The sequence below is a fragment of the Pan paniscus genome, chromosome 19 (genome assembly GCF_029289425.2).
Source record: "Pan paniscus chromosome 19, NHGRI_mPanPan1-v2.0_pri, whole genome shotgun sequence".
Taxonomy (NCBI): Eukaryota; Metazoa; Chordata; class Mammalia; order Primates; family Hominidae; genus Pan; species Pan paniscus.
The window spans coordinates 55,734,259-55,756,280 of record NC_073268.2 but is presented as its reverse complement, the minus strand read 5'-3'; the positions used below and the strand labels follow the sequence as shown (position 1 = coordinate 55,756,280).

Here is a 22,022-nt window from a genome sequence, read left to right as displayed (position 1 = left end):
GTGTAATAGTCAATTAAATTTATGTATTCTTATTGTATTCAGTTCTACTTCCCACCCCTCATCCTTGTTGATTTTATTTTATTTTTAGAATATATTAAACATTAATATGGTTCAAAAAGAAAAATCTACATTTTATAATTGCAGTAATATTTGATTTAGGAAAGAAAAAAATGGATGATAAACCCATTGAGGTTTTACTCAGAGAGTATACTCAAAAGTCTGAGTTCTTGTCCTTCCCTTCCATTATCATTAGCTTTTAGTTTGTCTTAGTTGCCTTCATTTTTGCAGGTATAAGCAGATACATATTATATATATAATATATTATATTATATATTACATACATTTCATATATTATATATATTATATATAATATATTATATATAATATATTATATGTATTATATATAATATATTATATATAATATATTATATGTATTATATATAATATATTATATATAATATATTATATGTATTATATATAATATATTATATATAATATGTTATATGTATTATATATAATATATTATATATATTATATATAATATATTATATGTTATATATATTATATATTATATATATTATATGTTATATATTATATATTATATATATTATATGTTATATATTACATATTATATATTATATGTTATATATTATATATTATATGTTATATATTATATATTATATATATTATGTTATATATTATATATTATATATATTATATGTTATATATTACATATTATATATATTATATGTTATATATTATATATTATATATATGTTATATATATTATATATAAAACATATATATTCTCATTTCCCCTTTCTTGTATAAAAGATAGCATAGTATCCATGCTGCTGTACTTTTAAATACTCTTTTGTATCTTGTTTTTATAGAGATGTTTCTTATTTTTATAGCTTTGTTACATGTTGTGTAGATTCCATAGGTTTTTGGCCAATATCCTATGTCTGAGCATTTAGGCTGTTTCCAGTGTGTCAGTTTCACAGATAATGTTGCAACCAGTAACCTGTGTATTTGCTTTCCATATTACTTATGGAGATGTACCATTGGGTTAACTTCCTGGAACTGATACCTGGCATGTCTAAAACAGGGCATAGTTTTCCCAAAACTTTTTCACTTTCATTTGCCAGTATTGAATGGCACCATTATCTATCCTATTACTTATGCAGAAATAAAGATATCTTCATTTCCTCTCATGTCTAGTTTGTCAGCAAATGCAAATTATGTATTCTTAGCCTTTCATTTTTTTCTACCTTCATTTTCTTACAGATCTTCTTAGTTGGTTTATTATACTAGCCTCCTAACTAGTCTCATTTGTCTCCTAATACTCCCTACTGCTACTAGACGTGTCTTTCATAAAGCCAAAGGTTTGTTCATTTCACCCAGACCTTCCTTTGTCCAGACCTTCCATTTCCTGGCCTCTACCTACTTCTGTAGCCTAATCTCTAACCACTTCTAACCATACTGAACTACTTGTAGATTCCCCAGACATATCCTGTCCTATCAAGCCTCTTTTGCACTGGAATGCCTTTTTTTTTTTTACCTTCTACATTTCTTTCTTTCTTTCTTTTTTAACCATTTTTGTGGAGAATGGGGTCACGCTTGTTACCAGGCAGATCTCAAACTCCTGGGCTCAAGTGATCCTCCTGCCTCTGCCCACCTAAGTGCGGGGATTACAGACATGAGCCACTGCATCCAGGCCACATTTCATTTTAATAACCTTCAAGCAAGACTTTTTGCTAGGTCAGATGTAGTTCCCCTGTTTACCCTTACCATCCTGCGCTTACCTACATTGACTTGTCTTTTTTTCCCTGAGACTTTGGGCTCCTGTGGACTTTTGGACTCCTATGGACAGGGCATTCCTTCAATTCTGCTTTCTTGGCACAGCCTGGAGCATGGTAGACACTCAATAGTTTGTGAATATGTGAATAAATGTGATCTGATTACCGATATCTTTTTTAAAAAGTCTCTTTAGGTATTCATTTACATGTTCACTGCAAAAAATCCAAACTGCACAGAGGCATATATAAAGTGAACGTTTTCCATTACCCCATCTCAGTGTCTAGTGGGAACTATGGTTAATAGTTCAATATTGGCAAGAAAAACACAAAATAGATTTTCCAGTTACTATAGAATAAAAATGTTCACTATTTTGTTCTTATAGATCATCTCTTTTCCCTTTAGGCAATGATAGTAAGAAATGCTAAAGATACAGTTCATACAAAAGCAGAATGGAATATTCTGGAAGAAGTAAAGCATCCCTTCATCGTGGATTTAATTTATGCCTTTCAGACTGGTGGAAAACTCTACCTCATCCTTGAGTATCTCAGTGGTCAGTACACAGAGTTTGGTGTAATTATTTGCATTTGCTCCAGAAACTGGGTCAAAATGTTATTTTTCAATGGAAAAATACTTTTTCCCATTATGATCAAATAGTGCTTAAAATTGATGAGTACGCTGAAGTGCAAAATTCAGATATGACCAAATGTTTCTTTTGGCAGACAAATATGGAGGAAACTGAAGATTTTTTTCCCTCATCTGTAAAATTTTATCTTAATTACTTTATAATCAGTCACTTAACAGAAAAACAAATACCTAAGTGATGTAGAGCCATCAAATTGTACTGGGGTAAGATACTGTAATTTAAATAATTGGGAGGATTATTTAACATACTGACTATTTTTGGAATTGGGTCTTTAAACAAGAGTTTTTAGTTTATTGTAGCCTTAATGATGGGGTGTGTAGCTTATAATGGAAATCATCCACATTTGCTAGGGCCTACCACCTCATAGGAACTTGTTCCTTCCATATCATTTCTAGATCACTGGTATCTATTTCTTTTTTCTTTTGAGATGGAGTTTCGCTCTTGTCGCATAGGCTGGAGTGCAATGGTGTGATCTTGGGTCACTGCAACCTCTGCTTCCTGTAGTTCAAGCGATTTTCCTGCCTCAGCCTCCCGAGTAGCTGGGATTACAGGCATGTGCCACCATGCCCGGCTAATTTTTGTATTTTTAGTAAAGATGGGGTTTCACCATGTTGGTCAGGCTGGTCTCGAACTCCTGACTTCAAGTGATCCACCTGACTCGGCCTACCAAAGTGCTGGGATTACAGGTGTGAGCCACTGCACCCGGCCACAGGTATCTATTTCTAGCAAACACAGTTCAGTTCTCTGAGAAGGATTTTGCAGTAACATGTAACATGGAACAGAAAGGTGCAGAATGTAGCAACTTTTTTGTGACTATTGCCATTGGAAAACCTTTTTTTTGTGTGTGAAGATGGAGTTTCACTCTTCTCGCCCAGGCTGGAGTGCAGAGGCGTGATCTCGGCTCACCACAACCTCTGCCTCCCAGGTTCAAGTGATTCTCCTGCCTCAGCCTCCCATTTAGCTGGGATTACAGGCATGCACCACCACACCAGGCTATTTTTTTGTATTTTTAGTAGAGCTGGGCTTTCACCATGTTGGCCAGGCTGGTCTTCAACTCCTGACCTCAGGTGATCTGCCCGCCTTGGCCTTCCAAAGTGCTGGGATTACAGGTGCGAGCCACCGTGCCCACCCAGAAAAACTTTATTTTGACATAATTTCATATTTAAAAAGTTTTAAGAGTAGTATAACGAATTCCTATGCTAGGCTCAGTGGCTCATGCCTGTAATCCCAGCACTTTGGGAGGCCAAGGTGGGTGGATCATGAGGTCAGGAGTTTGAGACCACTCTGGTCAACATAGTGAAACTCTGTCTCTACTAAAAGTAGAAAAGTTAGCTGGGCATGGCGGTGTGCTCCTGTAATCCCAGCTCTTTGGGAGGCTGAGGCAGGAGAATCGCTTGAACCTGGGAGGCGGAGGTTGTGGTGAGCTGAGATCGCACCACTACACTCCAACCTGGACAACAGAGCGAGACTCAGTCACACACACACACAAAAAGAATTCCTATATATCTCTCACCTGGATACCTGGGTTCCCCAAATGTTACCATTTCACCACATTTATTTTGTTTTATCCTTCTATGTATATGTATATATGTGTATACATATATACATGCATGCATGCATAATTTTTTGAACTGTTTGAGAGTGTTACAGACATGATTTCCCTTTACCCCTAAAATTTCAGTGTATGTTTTCTTTCTTTTCTTTTCTTTTCTTTTTTTTTTTTTTTGAGATGGAGTATCACTCTGTCGCCCAGACTGGAGTGCAGTGGCGCAATCTCAGGCTCACTACAACCTCTGCCTGCCGAGTTGGGATTACAGGCACCCACCACCACGCCCGGCTAATTTTTGCATTTTTAGTAGAGATGGGGTTTCACCATGTTGCCCAGGCTGGTCTCGAACTCCTGACCTTAGGTGATCCACCCGCCTCAGCCTCCCAAAGTGCTGGGATTACAGGTGTGAGCCACTGCGCCCAGCCTATTCAGTGTATATTTTCTAAAATCAAGGACAGTATCTTACATAACTATACTAAAATGATCAGAAATAGGAAATTAACTTTGATGCAATTATAACTCTCCTTAGTTTCCTTTAATCTGGAACATTTCCTCAGTCTTTCTTTGACTTTCATGATGTTGACATTTTTGATTAGTACAGGCCAGTTAGTTTGTAGAAATGCTTTGGGTTTAGCTGATGTTTTGTTAGTATTAGATTCAGGTTATGCAATGTTGGCAGGACCATTGAACTGACATTGTGTACTCCTTAATGCATCAGATCAAGAGGTACATGATTATTTATATCTTTGTCCCATTACTTGTGATGTTAACTTCAGTCACATGTATAAGGTGGTGTCTGCCGGTTTTTTCCCTGGTGACATTTTTGCCTTTGTATTTAATAAGTATCTTTTGAGGAGATACTTTGAGATTATTTAAATACCTTCCATCAAACTTTCATGTTCAGTTTTGTTCTTGTTGCTGTTGTTGTTTTTTGAGACGGAGTCTCACTCTGTCGCCCAGGCTGGAGTGCAGTGGCAGGATCTCAGCTCACTGCAACCTTCACCTCCCAGGTTCAAGTGATTCTCCTGCCTCAGCCTCCCGGGTAGCTGGGATTACAGGCAGGCACCACCACACCCAGCTGATTTTTTTAGTTTTAGTAGAGATGGGGTTTTGCCATGTTGGCCGGGCTGGTCTTGAACCCCTGACCTCAGGTGATCTGTCTGCCTTGCCTTCCCAAAGTGCTGGGATTACAGGCGTGAGCCACTGCGCCCAGCCCACATTCAGTTTTGACATCCATTGATTCTTGCCTGCAACAATTAATTGTGATGTTTGCCAAGTAATTTTTCTTATTCCGTCATGCCTTCTTCATTTATTACTTGGTATTCTACCGTAATAAAGAACTTTCTCTTCTTCCCCATTTAAAAAATTTATGTATTCATTTATTTATGTCATTGTGGGCTTAGGGATTCTAATACCATTCAATGTGATATAACCCTTTATTATCATTATTTATTTTGATACTCAAATTGTGCCATGTTTTTTACTAGGCCACTGCCAGGTTCATACTGTTTATTTAAGGGTTCTGAAAATACGAAATATGAGCATTCACTAAAATTAGTGAGGGTGATTTAATTGTAGACTATCATTTTTCTACTTATGGGTAAAATGTTAAAGAGTTTTTAATCAAGATTTTTTTTTTAACCTCAGGTCTGGAATCTACAAATATTTCAAAGTTTCTAGATATAAAACCTGGAATTCCAAGGCAGTTCTAGTTTTTAAACATATGTGTGTCACAGAAGAATAAGAATGCTACTAAAAATAGAATCCTGAGGACTTAGTTTTAAAACCTATAATTTTTAGGATCTGTTTTTCATGTTTAAGGGGCTGATGTCTTTTAATTATGGTTAGAAGGAAAGCACAAACTCTCTCATTAGAAGTGGGTTGGGAATAAATACTGTTTTATTTCTTTTTTTTTTTTTTTCCTTTTTTTTTGAGACGGAGTCTCGCTCTGTCGCCCAGGCTGGAGTGCAGTGGCGCCATCTCGGCTCACTGCAAGCTCTGCCTCCCGGGTTCACGCCATTCTCCTGCCTCAGCCTCCCGAGTAGCTGGGACTACAGGCGCCCGCCACCACGCCCGGCTAATCTTTTTTTTTTTTTAGTAGAGACGGGAGTTTCACCGTGTTAGCCAGGATGGTCTTGATCTCCTGACCTGGTGATCCGCCCGCCTCGGCCTCCCAAAGTGTTGGGATTACAGGCGTGAGCCACCGCGCCTGGCCATATTGTTTTATTTCTAATGTTTTTTCTTTTTCTTTACAGGAGGAGAACTATTTATGCAGTTAGAAAGAGAGGGAATATTTATGGAAGACACTGCATGGTAAGTGAACTTTGTGTGGTTGCAAAGATTCAGGTAATTACAAGCAAAGCCCCATTCCCACTATGGGCAGCCACATGATTCAGTAAATTGATCTGGAGCCAGTCACTCAGGATTTCACGGGCGAGAAGCAGTTTTGGGACTGGGCGGCTATGGAGGTCACATCACTTCTTTGCCCTTAGGCTTGAGTGGAGCGCTCTTCACACCAGTTGTTCCTAACAGAACCATTCTCATTGCTGCTTTCTTTCCTTGAATTGGTGAGCTGCCTGCCTTGACTGTGGGTGAGTGTGGTTTTCCAGTGAACCTTTATGTGTGGAACAATGGAAATTATCAGAAATCATCTCCTTTTTTTTTTTAGGCTTTCTATTTCTCAAGGTGCAGTCTTAGGGAGCTGATAAGCCTGGCATATCATCTGTGGTCTGATTATATAGTCAGGATGGGATTTACCCTCCTATTTCTAAACATGTCATCTGCTTCAAATGAAAAATATGCACATCATTTTGTGAAGCAACAATATTGGATCACAATAAATCAGTTTATCCTACACATTAATTTAATAGAAAACAACACTTAAATGTTTTTTCTACCTTAATTACCAAAACTGCATTCCATTGTTTAATTTCAGGCCTTTTCTAACACGGAAGCTGCATTTAAGAGCCTTAGGAATGAAGTGCCCTTTTGTGGAGGAGGCTCACTGAGCGGTGTTGGAGGCTGTGTTTGTGGTCGTGCTGGCTGTGAAACTGCCTCAGTCCTTCCTCTAGGACACATCCTCTCCATCCTGGAATAATCTGCAGGATTGCAACATTGTTAAGCAGCCAGTATTGCGGTGCCTTGTGCTTTTCACATCCAGACAGGGTTGATTCAGCCCTTTATTCTTTTGAGGTAGATAAATTTGGGTGTCACACAGTTTATCGTTGTGGGCTGGCTGGCTGGAGGGAGGGCAGATACTGTGGGCCTTAGCTGTCTATAAATATGTAGCTGTATTAAGTAAGGGATGAGTGGGCTTCTAAGGGTCAGGTTATAAGATACCTTTTGAAATCAAGATTTGATCTGTAGAATAACAACGTTCCTATTTCCTATGGGATTTTAAAGTTGAGTGTGGATGGGAGAAATTTGTTTTGAAATGAATGACTATTAGCTTAATTCCTACAGACAGAACAAAACATGACCAATGGCAGTTTAGCATATTCTGGACATCTTTGCAATTTTAGCAGTATGTTCTAATGGCAAAATACAGCACTTTATAGTTTCACTAAAATGAGTGAAACATAAATGTCCCCATGCCTTTTGGCAGCATCCTGTGCCATCTCTTCTTCCCATACATCCCTGTACCCCACTAATTTGGTCTTTGGTGCATATCTGTTTCTTTCAAGGAATTTTGTTCCATACATAAACTGTTTTGGATAGATTACACTCTTTTTAATTTTATTAAATCACTTTTGTTTCCAGCTTTTACTTGGCAGAAATCTCCATGGCTTTGGGGCATTTACATCAAAAGGGGATCATCTACAGAGACTTGAAGCTGGAGAATATCATGCTTAATCACCAAGGTGGAGACATACCGTAAACAATTCTATAGTAAATAATCATCTTAAAATCCTCCCACACAGGTCATGGCCATTTTCAAAGCCCCATAGTCATCTCTCTATTTTGTATATTTCCTCCCTCAGAATTTATGGCATCATAGTACTTGCTGATGTTTTAAGTCTTTAGGTAATTACACTTGGTGAGAGTAAAAGAAGTTGAGGATAATAGTTGCTCAATTGCCTTTTTTAGTTTAATCCTTACTCTATAGTTTTTCATGTTTTTGGAATCCTTACATAAAATGTTGTATAATGTTTTAGACTATAAAAGCCAGTCTAAACATTAATTTTGGCTTGTTACTTAAATTGAAAAGTGAATCTTAATTATATAAGTTGAGTTTTAGTAATGAAAATATGTAATTATTGGCTGGGTGCCGTGGCTCACACCTGTAATCCCAGCACTTTGGGAGGCTGAGGCGGGCAGATCACCTGAGGTCAGGAGTTCAAGACACCTGGCCAACATGGTGAAACCCCATCTCTACAAAAAAAAAAAAAAAAAATTGCCGGGCATGATGGTGGATGCCCGTAATCCCAGCTACTCAGGAAGGCTGAGGTGGGAGAATCGCCTGAACCCAGTAGGCGAAAGTTGCAGTGAGTCAATATCGTGACATTGCACTCCAGCCTGGGCAACAGAGCGAGACTCCATCTCAAAAAAAAGAGAAAAGAAAAAGAAAATATGTAAATATTAGAAGCTATGCTTCTTACAGTAGGTTTTATTAATGCTGGAAAAAGGATTGAAATTGAACCAAAGTATTTGATAAAACTTTGGGAATATGACGTTTAATAGGCATCAGGTTACTCTTTTTTTTTTTTTTTTTTTGAGATGGGGATCTCACTCTGTCACCCAGGCTGGGATACAGTGGCATGATTACAGCTCACTGCAACCTCCGCCTCCCAGGCTCAAGTGATCCTCCCACCCCAGCCCCTCAAGTAGCTGGGACTACTGTGGCACACCACCACGCCTGGCTAATTTTTGGTATTTTTTGTAGAAATGGGGTTTCATCATGTTGCCCAGGGTGGTCTCAAACTCCTGAGCTCAATTGATCTGCCTGCCTCGGCTTCCCAAATTGCTGGGATTACAGGCATAACCCACCTCCCCCACTGCCAGAATCAGTTTATTCTTGCTGTTTGTTTGCAACAACAAACATAAACATCAGAGAGACCGATAATCTATACAACTATAGATATAACACCGTGAGCCTTGACTACAACTGCATGCTGCTACAGACAGCTCAATTTATGCTAATCTGGGCTGTGGGTAGACTTGGCAATTCACTCATACCCCAAAGGAGCAACCAGATGACCCAGGGTATCTAGAAGGTGGTAGCAGCTGCTAATCCTTAGATGTCTACAGAATAATCCATGAGGTAGTTAATTGTTTCAAACTCTTAGAGAATGATGTATGAACAACTGAGGCTCATATAAACATTCCAGATTATACTCCTCCACCCACCTGTTTTTTTTTTTTTTAAGGAGAAATGATATACTTAACTGAATAGATCATGGGAATCAGCGTCTCTTCCTTCCTCTCATCAACACCTCCTCACTCCCCAAAACCTGGTTCTGATCTGAATTCTAAGTCACAGGATAGAATAGGGGAGTGATAGAATAGTTGACTTCTCCTTTCATTTATAAGGTTGAGTGTATCAGATGGTTCTGTGAAAATAAAGGCCATACTTCTGTATCAGAGTGTAGTATATGTTTACATTTGAATCAATAGGTCATTGTGCCTTTTCTGTGAAATGAACCTCAAATACTAGAGCCCCTGAGGTTGTTGAACCACTTGTTATGACAGTCCAGTAAAGAAAGCTAAAGTTGAACTGAAATGATCTTTGTATAAGGTGGTAAGTTTTTTACTTTCTGGATCAGCGATGATTGATTCATACTATCTAGCAATTTTCTTTCTTTCCCCTAATTGGTAGCATTGGGCAGAATGAGCTACCTTGTTATAGTGACTTTCTGAGACCATTTTAAGAACTCTTCACAGTTCACTGTGATAAAAGCTATATATTTGAAGTACTATCTCACACCTTTGTTTAAAAGGTACAGAATATGTTTATTAGGGTCCGTGTACTTAAACTAGACTTCATAAAACAGTTTTTCCAGGATTTTTCTTTTTCAGGATGGTAGAGGATTCTGTGTATACTTAAAGCTAGAGCCTTAAACAGGTTATTTCACTTTTTTCTCTATCTTTATTTTCTCTTTACCAGATAGATTGTATCTTTGGCAAATGTGACTTTGCCCTAGCCTTAAACAGTTAGCATCCCATTTTATGGATGGTACCTTGTTCTTGACATATGCAAGAAAAGTTTGAGGCAAGAAAAGTTAAATGGAAGGATAGATTAAGGTGTTATATGACATGTTCAAACACTGCACATACTTAGAATTCTGAGAATAATCATGCTGTAATCTTTCATTGCAGGTCATGTGAAACTAACAGACTTTGGACTATGCAAAGAATCATTCATGACGGAACAGTCACACACACATTTTGTGGAGCAATAGAATACATGTGAGCTGCATGTTAAACATAATTGGTTTGGAGGTAATAGCTAATTTTACCTGTTTTAAGGAATAGTATCTGTTTTCTGTACCCTCATTGACTCTGTATATTGTTTTTAAAATTCTAATTCACATGATATGCCAATGGGGGCATTTTTAAGCATATTATTTTCCTCATTGTACGGCCCCTGAAATCTTGATGAGAAGTGGCCACAATTGTGCTGTGGATTGGTGGAGTTTGGGAGCATTAATGTATGACATGCCAACTGGAGCAGTAGGTGCACAGTTAAAAGCTGCATGTATTATGGTCTATGCTGAGTCACTGTAGCAAGAGACCTGTCCTGTGCTTTCTGAAAATGTTACCAATGGAGTTTTCAAAGCCCAAAGATTTGTTATTAGCAGTTTAACACTAATAATGCTGTATGATTATATGGGATCCCATACTTTGAGAAACATTTTCGTTGAAATGATCTGTGTCATGGCAGGCCTGTGAAATAGATGTTGAACAGATAATGCTCTTATTTTTATAAATGGAGAAATTGAAGCATAAAATCACATAGCTCACTTATTATCACACAGCAAGTTAATGGTGGAAACACAGGCTTCCTTCCAGGACACTGCTACTTCCTCTGTCCTGTTGCTTAAAAACTGCACGTCTGCCAGGCACAGTGGTGCATGCCTGTAGCCCAAGCTACTCAGGAGGCTGAGGTGGGAGGATCATTTGGGCTAAGGATTATTAATAGAATCTAGCCTTGACAAGAGACCCTGTCTCTAAAACAAAATAAAGGTCTTTAGCAGTTAGCCCATTTCACAGCATACATTTCTGATCTCCATGCATAACTAATTCAGGAAATGGATATGGTTATTTAAAATTTGTTTCTTATATACTAATACTTTTCACTCCCTGCTAATATTTTTCACTTGTCTTCTACTCTTAGCCTCCATTTACTGGGGAGAATAGAAAGAAAACAATTGACAACATCCTCAAATGTAAACTAATTTGCCTCCCTACCTCACACAAGAAGCCAGAGATCTGCTTAAAAAGGTAAGGTTCTTAAATGGTCACTGACAGTATAAGATTCAATGACTAGGATTTAACTAGATAGAATTTAATGTATATTTTGAATAATATATAGTGAACAAAAAAAGTCTTCAATTTTTGAAGGCGAAGTACAGATTTGTTTAACGACTTTCTTTTCATATTCTTTTTTTTTTAATTCTTTTTTTTTTTGAGACAGAGTCTCGCACTGTCGCCCAGGCTGGAGTGCAGTGGTGCGATCTTGGCTCACTGCAGCCTCAGTCCCCCAGGTTCAAGCGATTCTCCTGCTTCAGCCTCTCGAATAACTGGGATTACAGGCGCCCGCCACCATGCCCCGCTATTTTTTGTATTTTTAATAGAGACAGGGTTTCACCATGTTGGTCAGGCTGGTCTGGAACACCTGACCTCAGGTGATCCACCTGCCTTGGCCTCTTAAAGTGCTGGGATTACAGACCCTTAAACAATTATTCAGTAGTAATTAGTAAACTATATCTTTTTTTCTTTTCTCTTTTTTCTGAGATGGAGTCTTGCTTTGTCCTCCAGGCTGGAGTGCAATGGCATGATCTTGGCTCACTGCAACCTCTGCCTCCCAGGTTCAAGTGATTCTCCTGCCTCAGTCTCCCTAGTAGCTGGGATTACAGGCGTGCGCCACCACGCCAGGCTACTTTTTGTATTTTTAGTAGAGACGGGGTTTCACCATGTTGGCCAGGCTGGTCTCGAATTCCCAACCTCAGGTGAACCACCTGCCTCAGCCTCCCGAAGTGCTGGGATTACAGGCATGAGCCACCATGCCCGGCCAATAAACTATATTTTCTCAAGGCAAAGTAGACAAGCAGAGTCTAAAAAGGAAAAAAATCAGTTTGACTAAGGTTCTTTATCCAGGCTTTTTTATCCTCTTTAAAGCTACTGAAAAGAAATGCTGCTTCTCATCTGGGAGCTGGTCCTGGGGATGCTGGAGATGTTCAAGTAGGTATTGGCATCTTTGGTGTTTTGTGGGGGAGATAATGCTAGTTTTATGTATTTCTGAGGGTTATATGTAGTTGCTTATAAGTTAGCTTATTTTGTGACTTGTAACTTCAAAAAGGTGATTAATTTATCAATCCAGCAAAGTCTATTCCCCTCAACTTTTCTTTCTGCTTTTTTTTCCTAGGCTCATCCATTCTTTAGACACATTAACTGGGAAGAACTTCTGGCTCGAAAGGTGGAGCCCCCATTTAAACCTCTGTTGGTAAGTATACATGAAAGCTTATAATTGGGTGCAGTGGCTCACGCCTGTAATCCCAAAACTGTAAAGGGCTGAGGTGGGAGGATTGTTTGAAGCCAGGAGTTCAAGACCAGCGTGGGCAACATAACAAGACTCCATCTCTACAAAACATTTAAAAGTCAGCTGGGTATGGTGGCATGTGCCTGTAAGTCCCAGCTACTTGCGAGGCTGAGGCAGGAAGATCGCTTGAGATTTTTTTAGAGTAAGAAAAATCTCAGAGCAGACAGAAATGTTATTTTTATTAGCAGTTCAAAGATCTCTGGTTTATCCTCTCTTCAGCATCTTTGTTTTTATTATTTATTTATTTTATTTTGAGACGGGCTCTCACTCTGTCACCCAGGATGGAGTGCAGTAGCACGATCACAGTTCAATGCAGCCTTGACCTCCCCAGGCTCAGGTGATTCTCCCACCTCAGCTTCCTGAACAGCTGCGACTACAGACACATGTCACCATGCCTGGCTAATTTTTTTGTATTTTTTTGTAGAAACGGTTTCACCATGTCGCCCAGGCTGGTCTCGAACTCCTGGGCTCAAGTGATCCACCCACCTCAGCCTCTCAAAGTGCTGGGATTACAGGTGTGAGCTTCTGCACCCAGCCAAGCATCTTTTATTTTTGTACTATCTTTTAAAGAACTAAAGCCAGTGGCAATTGACTGTATTAGCTATTTTTAAGTCAGTTACCTAAGACAATTAAATATTTCGGGTAGTTGGGACCTTTCTTTTTTTGGTTTGTTTTATTTTGCTTAATTTAACCATTTTAAATATGATTCTTTGGGAATTTTTTCTTCAAAATATAGAATATACGTGCATTAGTTTGCTAGGCTTGCTGCAACAAAGTACCACAAACCGGGTGGCTTAGACAACAGAAATTTATTATCTCATAGATTTGGAGACTAGAAGTTCTAGATCACGTTGTTAAAAGTTGGTTTCTTTGACAACCGTGAGAAACTGTATGTTCCATGCCTCTCCCCTGGCTTCTGGTGGTTTGCTGGTAATCGTTGCCATTCTTTGGCTTGTAGGTGCATCACCCGGATCTCTGCCTTCACGTTCACATGGTGTTCTACCTGTGTGCGTATCTGTGGCCAAATTTCCCCTTTTTCTAAGGATACCAGGCATATTGGATTAGGGTTCCTCTCTACTCCAGTAGGACCTCATCTTCACTCATTACATCTGCAATAACCCTTTCCAAATAAGGTCACATTCTGAGGAACTAGAGGTTAGAGTTTCAACATATGAAATTTTTTGGGGGGTGGGTAAGGCACACGATTCAATCCATAACAATATGTTTATAAGTAAATGAGTTAGTGTGTTAGTTATTGTCTTTCTCCCACTTCAGAATCTGAGAAAACAGTTTCTTTTTCCATTCCTTGGGATGTAGGTGGGGGAGGAGGAGGAGGATGATAGTGATTATTTTTTGGTCATGGAGCATAATGTGACCCACTTTAAAAAACAACAAACAATTGTAAGGAGGATGACTGTCATACACCTACTGCACAGCTTAAAAATGATTAGGTCATCTTGTTTAAACATAACTGCCATCCCACCATCACACCTAAGAAGTTGAGTTTCCCCAGTTTTTTTTTTTTTTTGAGATAGGGTCTTTCTGTGTTGCCCAGGCTGGAGTGCAGTGGCATGATAGTGGCTCATGGCAGCCTCAACCTCCCAGGCTCAAGGGATCCTCCCATATAGCTGGGACCACAGGGGTGCATCACCACACCCAGCTAATTTTTTGAATTTTTCTAGAGATGAGGTCTCCCTGTGTTGCCCCACCTAGTTTTTTTGTTGTTGTTGTTCCATTCTTTTTTTTTTCTCCTGTTTGTAAGGATTTAATCAAGGTCTGTATATAGTTTGATTACTATGTCTCTTAAGTCTCTTTTCATTTATAGATTCCCCTAATGATTTATTGAAGAAACTGGGTCATTTGTCCTGTAGAATTCTCAAATTTTGATTTTGCTGATATTATCCCCATAGGTGTCATTGCCCATGTTCATCTGTTCCCTGAATTTCCAAAAACTGGTAGTTAAATTTAGGTGGTTGATTTGATTCAGATTAAACTCTCGGTATTGCATATGCTTTGATCAGGAGGCATAATGTGTAGTTGTGTGTGTGTGTGTGTGTGTGTGTGTTTAGTGATGTTAGTGGTCACTGATCATTGCCTGTGTCAGCATTTCACTACCAGGGTAATTTGGCAATGTCTGGAGACACACTGATTGTCACAGCTTGGGGGAGGGAGTGCTATAGGTACCTTCAGGGGTAAGAGTCAGCACAGCACAGCCCCCTACAGCAAAGTATTAATAGGCCTAAAATGTCAGTAGCCCTGAGGTTGAGAAACTCTGGCCTACTTTTATAATTTCATCAGGTGTTTGTGAAATGGTTTTATTCTGTTATTTCTTCTTTCTTTGTTAGCTGGAATTCTTTCATAAAGAGAAACTCTTTGAACAGTTAGTTAACACAAGTTATAGTTCATACAGGAAAGGCAGGATGTATGTTTGATTCTTTCCTAGTTTTCAAAATAATGAATTAGTTCCCTAGCATCTTCCAAAATTGACCAATGAACTTTGTGTGTGTGTTTTTTCTTTTTTAGTATATTATGAACTTACACGTTTTAACATATTTGTGTTTCATTTGATTGCAGTTATTTTTATTTTTATTTATTCATTTATTGTTTTGAGGCAGGGTCTTACTCTGTCACCCAAGCTGTAGTGCAGTGGTATAATCTCTGCCCACTGCAGCCTTGACTTCCCGGCCTCCAGCAATCCTCCCACCTCACCCTCTTGAGTAGCTGGGACCACAGGTACACCACCACGCCCAGCTAATTTTTGTGTTTCTGGTAGAGACAGGGTTTTGCCATGTTCACCAGGCTGGTCTTCAAATCCTGAGCTCAAAAGCAATCCACCTGCCTCTGCCTCCCAAAGTGTTGGGATTATAGGCGTGAGCCACCGCACCTGGCCGTTATTTTTATTGATGCTCATCTTTTCCCTTCGTTGAATGCTGGGTGCGTCTTCATATTGGGTTCTGAGTCCTTTTGACGAGCACGTTGTCTGGTGTTGGACGAGAGAGCAAAATAAGGAAACTGCTGTTCTCTGCTTATCTTTTACATTTTCCCCACACTTGGAATCAGCCATTCCTCCAGGGAGTGCAAGTTCACAGTCTGGGCTCTAAGAGAATTATCAAGTCAATGTGGTCATCTTTTAGTATTAAGTCAGATATTCTAAATTATTATTTACTTCCTAGATTTGGCCCAAGAGTCTAACCAGATATTTTGGGAAAGAGACAAGGAATTACATAAATCAATCTCATGGTTAGAACTGAAGTGATAACTATACTTTCACAAGAGAATATAACTTATAACCCATGCAGAATAGAAAATTATTTTTGCTCCTTTAGATTTCTAAAGGAATGAAATAAGCTGTGGGAAGAAACTTTAACTGGAGCATCTTACCAGTATTATTCATGTTTTAACTCTGCTTCAGTAGTTTTTCAGGTTTATTACAAACCTGCAGTAGCCAACTGAACTAATGATCTCTAAACAGGGATTTAGCCAGTGGACTAAGCACACTGAAGCTTTGTGAGAGAGGAAATTGATATTCACATTTTTTCCAACTCGTTTTGAGCTCAATATATTCACTTTTTTGTTTTGTTTTGTTTTTTTGTTTTTTTTTATTCAGACAGACTCTTGCGCTGTCACCTGGGCTGGTGTGCAGTGGCACAATCTGTGTTTGCGGCAACCTCTTCCTCCCGGGTTCAAGCAATTCTCCTGCTTTAGCCTCCCAAGTAGTTAGGATTACAGGCGCCCACCACCACTCCCGGCTAATATTTTGTATTTTTAGTAGAGACGGGGTTTCACTATATTGACCAGGCTGGTCTCGAACTCCTGACCTCATGATCTGCCCGCGTCAGCCTCCCAAAGTGCTGGGATTACAGGCATGAGCCACCATGCCCAGTTGATATAGTCACATTTTTAATAGGAATAACAGTATACTAAAATCTATTTTAATGCATGTTTAAGATTTGAAGATGTAATTTGACTCAGTACTTTCCACCTGCATTTTTTTCTTCATTCTGTGCCTGCTAAGACTATTCTAATACTTTATTATAGTTAACCCCTGCGAAAAGAGCTCCCAGAGCTTACAGTGCATTTGATTGATGTAATATGGACTATTCATTATTTTCTAAATTATTTTGTTTGTATAAAGCAATCTGAAGAGGATGTAAGTCAGTTTGATTCCAAGTTTACACGTCAGACACCTGTCGACAGCCCAGATGACTCAACTCTCAGTGAAAGTGCCCATCAGCTCTTTCTGGTAAGTGAAAGAATTTCCATATAGTTGTGGGAAATTTTAAGTATGAGGATGGGCTCTTCGAGAAGAAAATTCAGTTTGCTTGCTTTGCAGTTCATGTAGGTAACCTCGCCCGCTTTTTTTTTTTTAATAAGCCATGCTCTTATAACTTACTGATACGTACAAAATTGATTTTCATAATCCAACATTTTATTTTAGCAATTAGAGTGGGAATGTACAATTCTTTGGAGAGTATGATTCCCTTTTTCAGTTGGGCCACAGAGTTAAAATGATGTTTGGCTTAGCATCTCAACCAAAAATTAAGTCATAGCAGTGGGGGAGAAAAACCTCACTAACTACATGTATTTTATTCCTGAAACAGCTATAGATTTTTGGTACCTTTTTTTTTTTTTTCTGAGACAGGGTCTCACCTTGCCCAGGCTGGGTGTAGGGTGCAGTGGTGCGATCACAGTTCACTGCAGCTTTGACCTCCCAGGCTCAAGTGATCCACCCATTTCAGCCTCATGAGTACCTGGACTACAGGTGTGTGCCACATCCAGCTAATTTTTAATTTTTTTGTAGAGACAGAGTCTGTTTTACTCCTGGACTCAAGCTGTCTTCCCACCTTGGCTTCCCAAAGTGCCAAAATTATAGGCCTGAGCCATCATTCCTGGCCCTATTTTTGGTACTCTTAACATAAGTAGGGTTTTTTTTTTTTTTTGAGTCAGAGTCTCGCTCTGTCGTCAGGCTGGAGTGCAGTGGTGCGATCTCAGCTCACTGCAAACTCTGCCTCCTGGGTTCAAGTGATTGTCCTGCCTCAGCCTACTACAGGCACGCACCACCACTCCCAGTTAATTTTTGTATTTTTAGTAGAGACAGGGTTTCACCATGTTGGCCAGGATGGTCTCGATTTCTTGACCTCGTGATCCACCCGCCTTGGCCTCCCAAAGTGCTGGGATTACAGGCATGAGCCACCGCGCCTGGCCAAGTAGGGGATTTTTTAACATTAATTGTGAATATTTGACATCAAAATATATTGAATCATATGTAATAGTGAATTCTCATTGTAGAAATATCTGTATAGATTTATAGCTTGTCTCTTCAGAAAAGTAAAGGTTTTAGATGTTGGCCAACAGAAATGATGGATTTATATCAGATGACCATCAATGCATATTATTTTGCTTAAATATCATATATGCTTATTTTATTACTGTACTTATATGTCACATGAACATGTATCTCATTTTGTATCCTTTTTTTTCTTTTGTCATTCCTTTTTGGACTACCTCTAGGGAGAATAGAATATGGGGAAAGCAATTGTTTCAGAGTGTTTTTTTCCCTCTTTTTGAGTACACTGGATTTGTCACTAACTTAATTCTCAAGCTTTTCTTCCCCACACTGCTCACTATGTAACACAAGTAGTGTTGTATCTTATGGGATGGGAAATAAGCTCTAATAATAAGCTCATGGGGCATGGTGGCTCACACCTACAACCCTGAGGTCAGGAGTTCGAGAGCAGCCTGGCCAACATGGTGAAACCCCCTCTCTACAAAAATACAAAAATCAGCCGGGTGTGGTGGCATGTACCTGTGGTACCAACTACTTGGGAGGCTGAGGCAGGAGAATGACTTGAACCCAGGAGGCAGAGGTTGCAGGAGCCAAGATCGTGCCACTGCACTCCAGCCTGGGTGATAGAGTGAAAACTGCTGTACCAAAACTGCCTCCTAGCATCATTCAAAGGTGTCACAGGAACTTTTCCTTTTAGATGGCAAAAGCAGAATCTCCCTCTGAGACTTAATCTGAGATGTCCCTTATCCATGTCCTTTCCTGTCCCCTGGCTGAATTCCCATGGGAACAAAATACCTCTGCCGTCCTGGGAATCACATTTGGATACACACCCTCCAGAATGATTAAGACCTGGAGTCCCTGACCTACTGATCAGGAATCCTGGCCTTCAGGACAACTTGTCCAGATCACTCACATCGTCTCCCCTGACACCATCATAGTGACTGGGAGTGGACACTCAGATCGGTTGGATAATGTATGGCCTGTCCCTGGAGCTGCAGCTGGCATTAGTCATATGCTAACCACGTGGCTGGGTGTTTTGTGGTCCTGACAGGAGAGGAAAAACAACAGGTTTGCCTAAGTGGCCCAGTATGTGTATCACTGTGGCCCACACCTGCCCCCTTAGCTCATGATGAGTGTTGTCCTGTGGATGCTGGGACGTGGGAAGGGACACAGGCCAGGCTGTTTCTATCACAGAAAGTTACAGTTCTGGCTTCACAACCTTTCCAATATTCCTTCAACAGCAACCAGGTCAAGGCACAGCCACTCCCATGTACAAAACATCAATCTGAAATTCAGGCAGTCTTGGGAAACAAGGGAAAAAATACCCTTGTCATGGCCTTCTCATCCCAGAGGGGAAAGAAAGGAAAAGAAGTTGAAGGAGTTACAGGAGTGGCCACTGTCCACCATCATCTGGGTACCTGCCCTCCACTTGCCCCTCCCTCAGGTGAAGACCAGGTTCACAGGCCAGCACCTGCACCTCTTCCTGTGTCCACATGCTCCACATGGGGGCTCTTCCTCCTCCCATCCTAAGACCACTGCTCCCCCAGGTCACCTCTGTGTCATTGCTGAGAGTCCTGGTCACAGGGATCTGGGTCAGTGTCAGCCTGACTCTGATTCAGCTGGGTGACTGCCCCTTCAGGACACAAAACCAATTACTGGAGCCCTGAGTGAACTCCCCTGGATTTCCCACACCCTGAACTCCCATTCTCAGTGTTCTCCTAGAATGTTCTGCCTGTACCCAGTAATGTCATGCTACGTTCTCAGACCTGCAGCCATTTATGTTCCCAGTTTCTACACTGTCTCATGTTCTCATCCCATTTCATGGCTCATTTTCTAGTAATCATCCAATGACTCCAAACATTCATCTACAGCTCACTGTCACATGAGCTGGGCAACATGGCAAAACCCCATCTCTACCAAAAAAATTAGCTGGGCTCAGTGTTACACCTGTGGTCCCAACTACTTGGGAGGCTGAGGTGGGAGGATCACTCAAGCCTGGGAGGTGGAGGTTGCAGTGAGCTGAGATTATACCACTGCACACCACTGCACTCCAGCCTGGGTGACAAAGTGAGACCCCATCTCAAGAAACAGACCAGGCGCAGTGGCTCACGCCTGTAATCCCAGCACTCAGGGAGGCCAAGATGGGTGGATTACTTGAGGTCAGGAGTTCGACATCAGCCTGGCCAACATGGTGAAACCCCGTCTCTACTAAAAATACAAAAATTAGTTGGGCATGGTGGTGTGCACCTGTAATCCCAGCTACTCCGGAGATTGAGGCAGGAGAATTACTTGAACCTGGGAGGCAGAAGTTGCAGTGAGCCGAGATAGCGCCACTGCACTCCAGCCTGGGTGATGCAGAGAGACTTTGTCTCAAGAAAATAAAAGAAACTAGTTTGGAAGGATAACCCAGACTGTGGCCCGGTGTGGGTTTCACTTTGAGCACTTTTGGGAGTGTTGAGTCCACGTGGCAGAGCTTGCTGTTCTTGGGTAAGGAGTTTACACAATGCTGCAACCTCCCCAGGAAGGCTCCCCCTTGCAGCCAGGGGACATTTCTTCCTAAGATTCTCCAGGCTTCCTTGGTATTTCAGGAGCTTCGCCAGAATACCTCCTGGAGTTGTTGACATTGGGCCCTACTGGAACCTTCCTGAATGATCAGGTGAGCTGGGCATTATTACATCTGCTTCAGGGATGAGGAAACCAAGGCCCAGAAAGTTATGTAGTCTAAGATCACAGAGCTGGTCAGTAGAGGAGCCAGGAGGGGAACCAGCTTGTCTGAGCCCGGGTCTGTCCACACCCTTCTCCGCCTCCGTCCCAGCCACTGCTCCTGCGCTTGCCTCACCTACCTCAAGTGTGAGCACCAGGGCCGGGCCGCTTCTCATCGCAGCCGCCTCTTTCCGCCGCTCACCCACCTCGTGGCTGTGGATGTGGCCCTCCAGGTCCTCCAGGGGCATGGTGCGGCTCAGCTGGGCCCGCGCCCAGGCCAGCACCTGCCTCTCTATCTATCCCAGGTCTCCATCCAGCCGGGTCATCTGTGTCAGGAGCTTCTGGGCCTGTGGGTTGGCCAGGGCCAAGCCAGATGCAGCTGGGGGCAGAGGTGCTGGTGAGGGCCCAGGGCCCATCTCCAGACTGGCAGATGGGTACCCCCACCAGGTGCCCACAGAGGGTCCTGTCGGGGTAGGGTGGAGGGGATGGGCAGGGCCACCCCAGAGATGAAATCCCCAGAGTGATGGTCCCTAACCCAAGGCGACCCCTGCCCATCACAGACCAGTCGGAAGTCAGAATCTACTCCTTCCAGCCCCACAGCCACCCCTCCCCGGGCCACCCTGGGTACCCTGCTGGCTGGGCTGAACAGACTCCACAGTGCTGGCCTTCAGGCGGCTCTGGACTGTGGCCCATTTCTGCTTCAGGGCCTGCAGCTCCGAGGCCAGCCTAGAACGAAGAGGTGATCGGAGAAAGAGGTCCTTACTCTGCCTCTCACCCTCCCCAGCCGCAGTAGACGCAGCTTCAGGTGAAGGCCGGCCTTTCAGCAGGGGTCTGCCGGGCCATGGGCTTGGACAGCACAGGGCCGGCCTGCTCTGCCCACAGCCTGCCCCTGAGTATCCCAACACAGACCTACCGGGAGGCACTGGCCACGGCATCAGGGTATGGTGCTGGGATGTAGAAGCAGGCGGCGGAAGCACACTTGTTCTCCCCACCAGGGCCCTGCACGACCCAGGTGTGCGGGTCAGTGTTATCTATCAGCTTATACCGCTCACCCTGCAGCAGCTGCACCTGCGGGCACAGAAAGGGAGCGGCTGCTGCGGGCTCAGGGGCAGGGGTCCAAGGCCAGGGCAGAGTAGGGGCTGGGGACAGAGACAGATGGGGACAGCAGCTGGAACAGGGACAAGAGTAGAGTGGGAGGTGCTGGGGTAGAAAAGAGGCAGGACAGGACTTGGAGAAAGGAGGGTCTGCGTCAAGGGAAGGAGTAGGGCAAAAGCGGGCGCAGG

At 41.7% G+C, this 22,022-nt stretch overlaps 1 pseudogene; it reads left to right on the top strand.

Annotated features, from left to right (window-relative positions):
• Positions 1-844: 844 nt before the first annotated feature.
• LOC117977971 (ribosomal protein S6 kinase beta-1-like) lies at positions 845-21,593 on the top strand (annotated as a pseudogene).
• Positions 21,594-22,022: the final 429 nt, after the last annotated feature.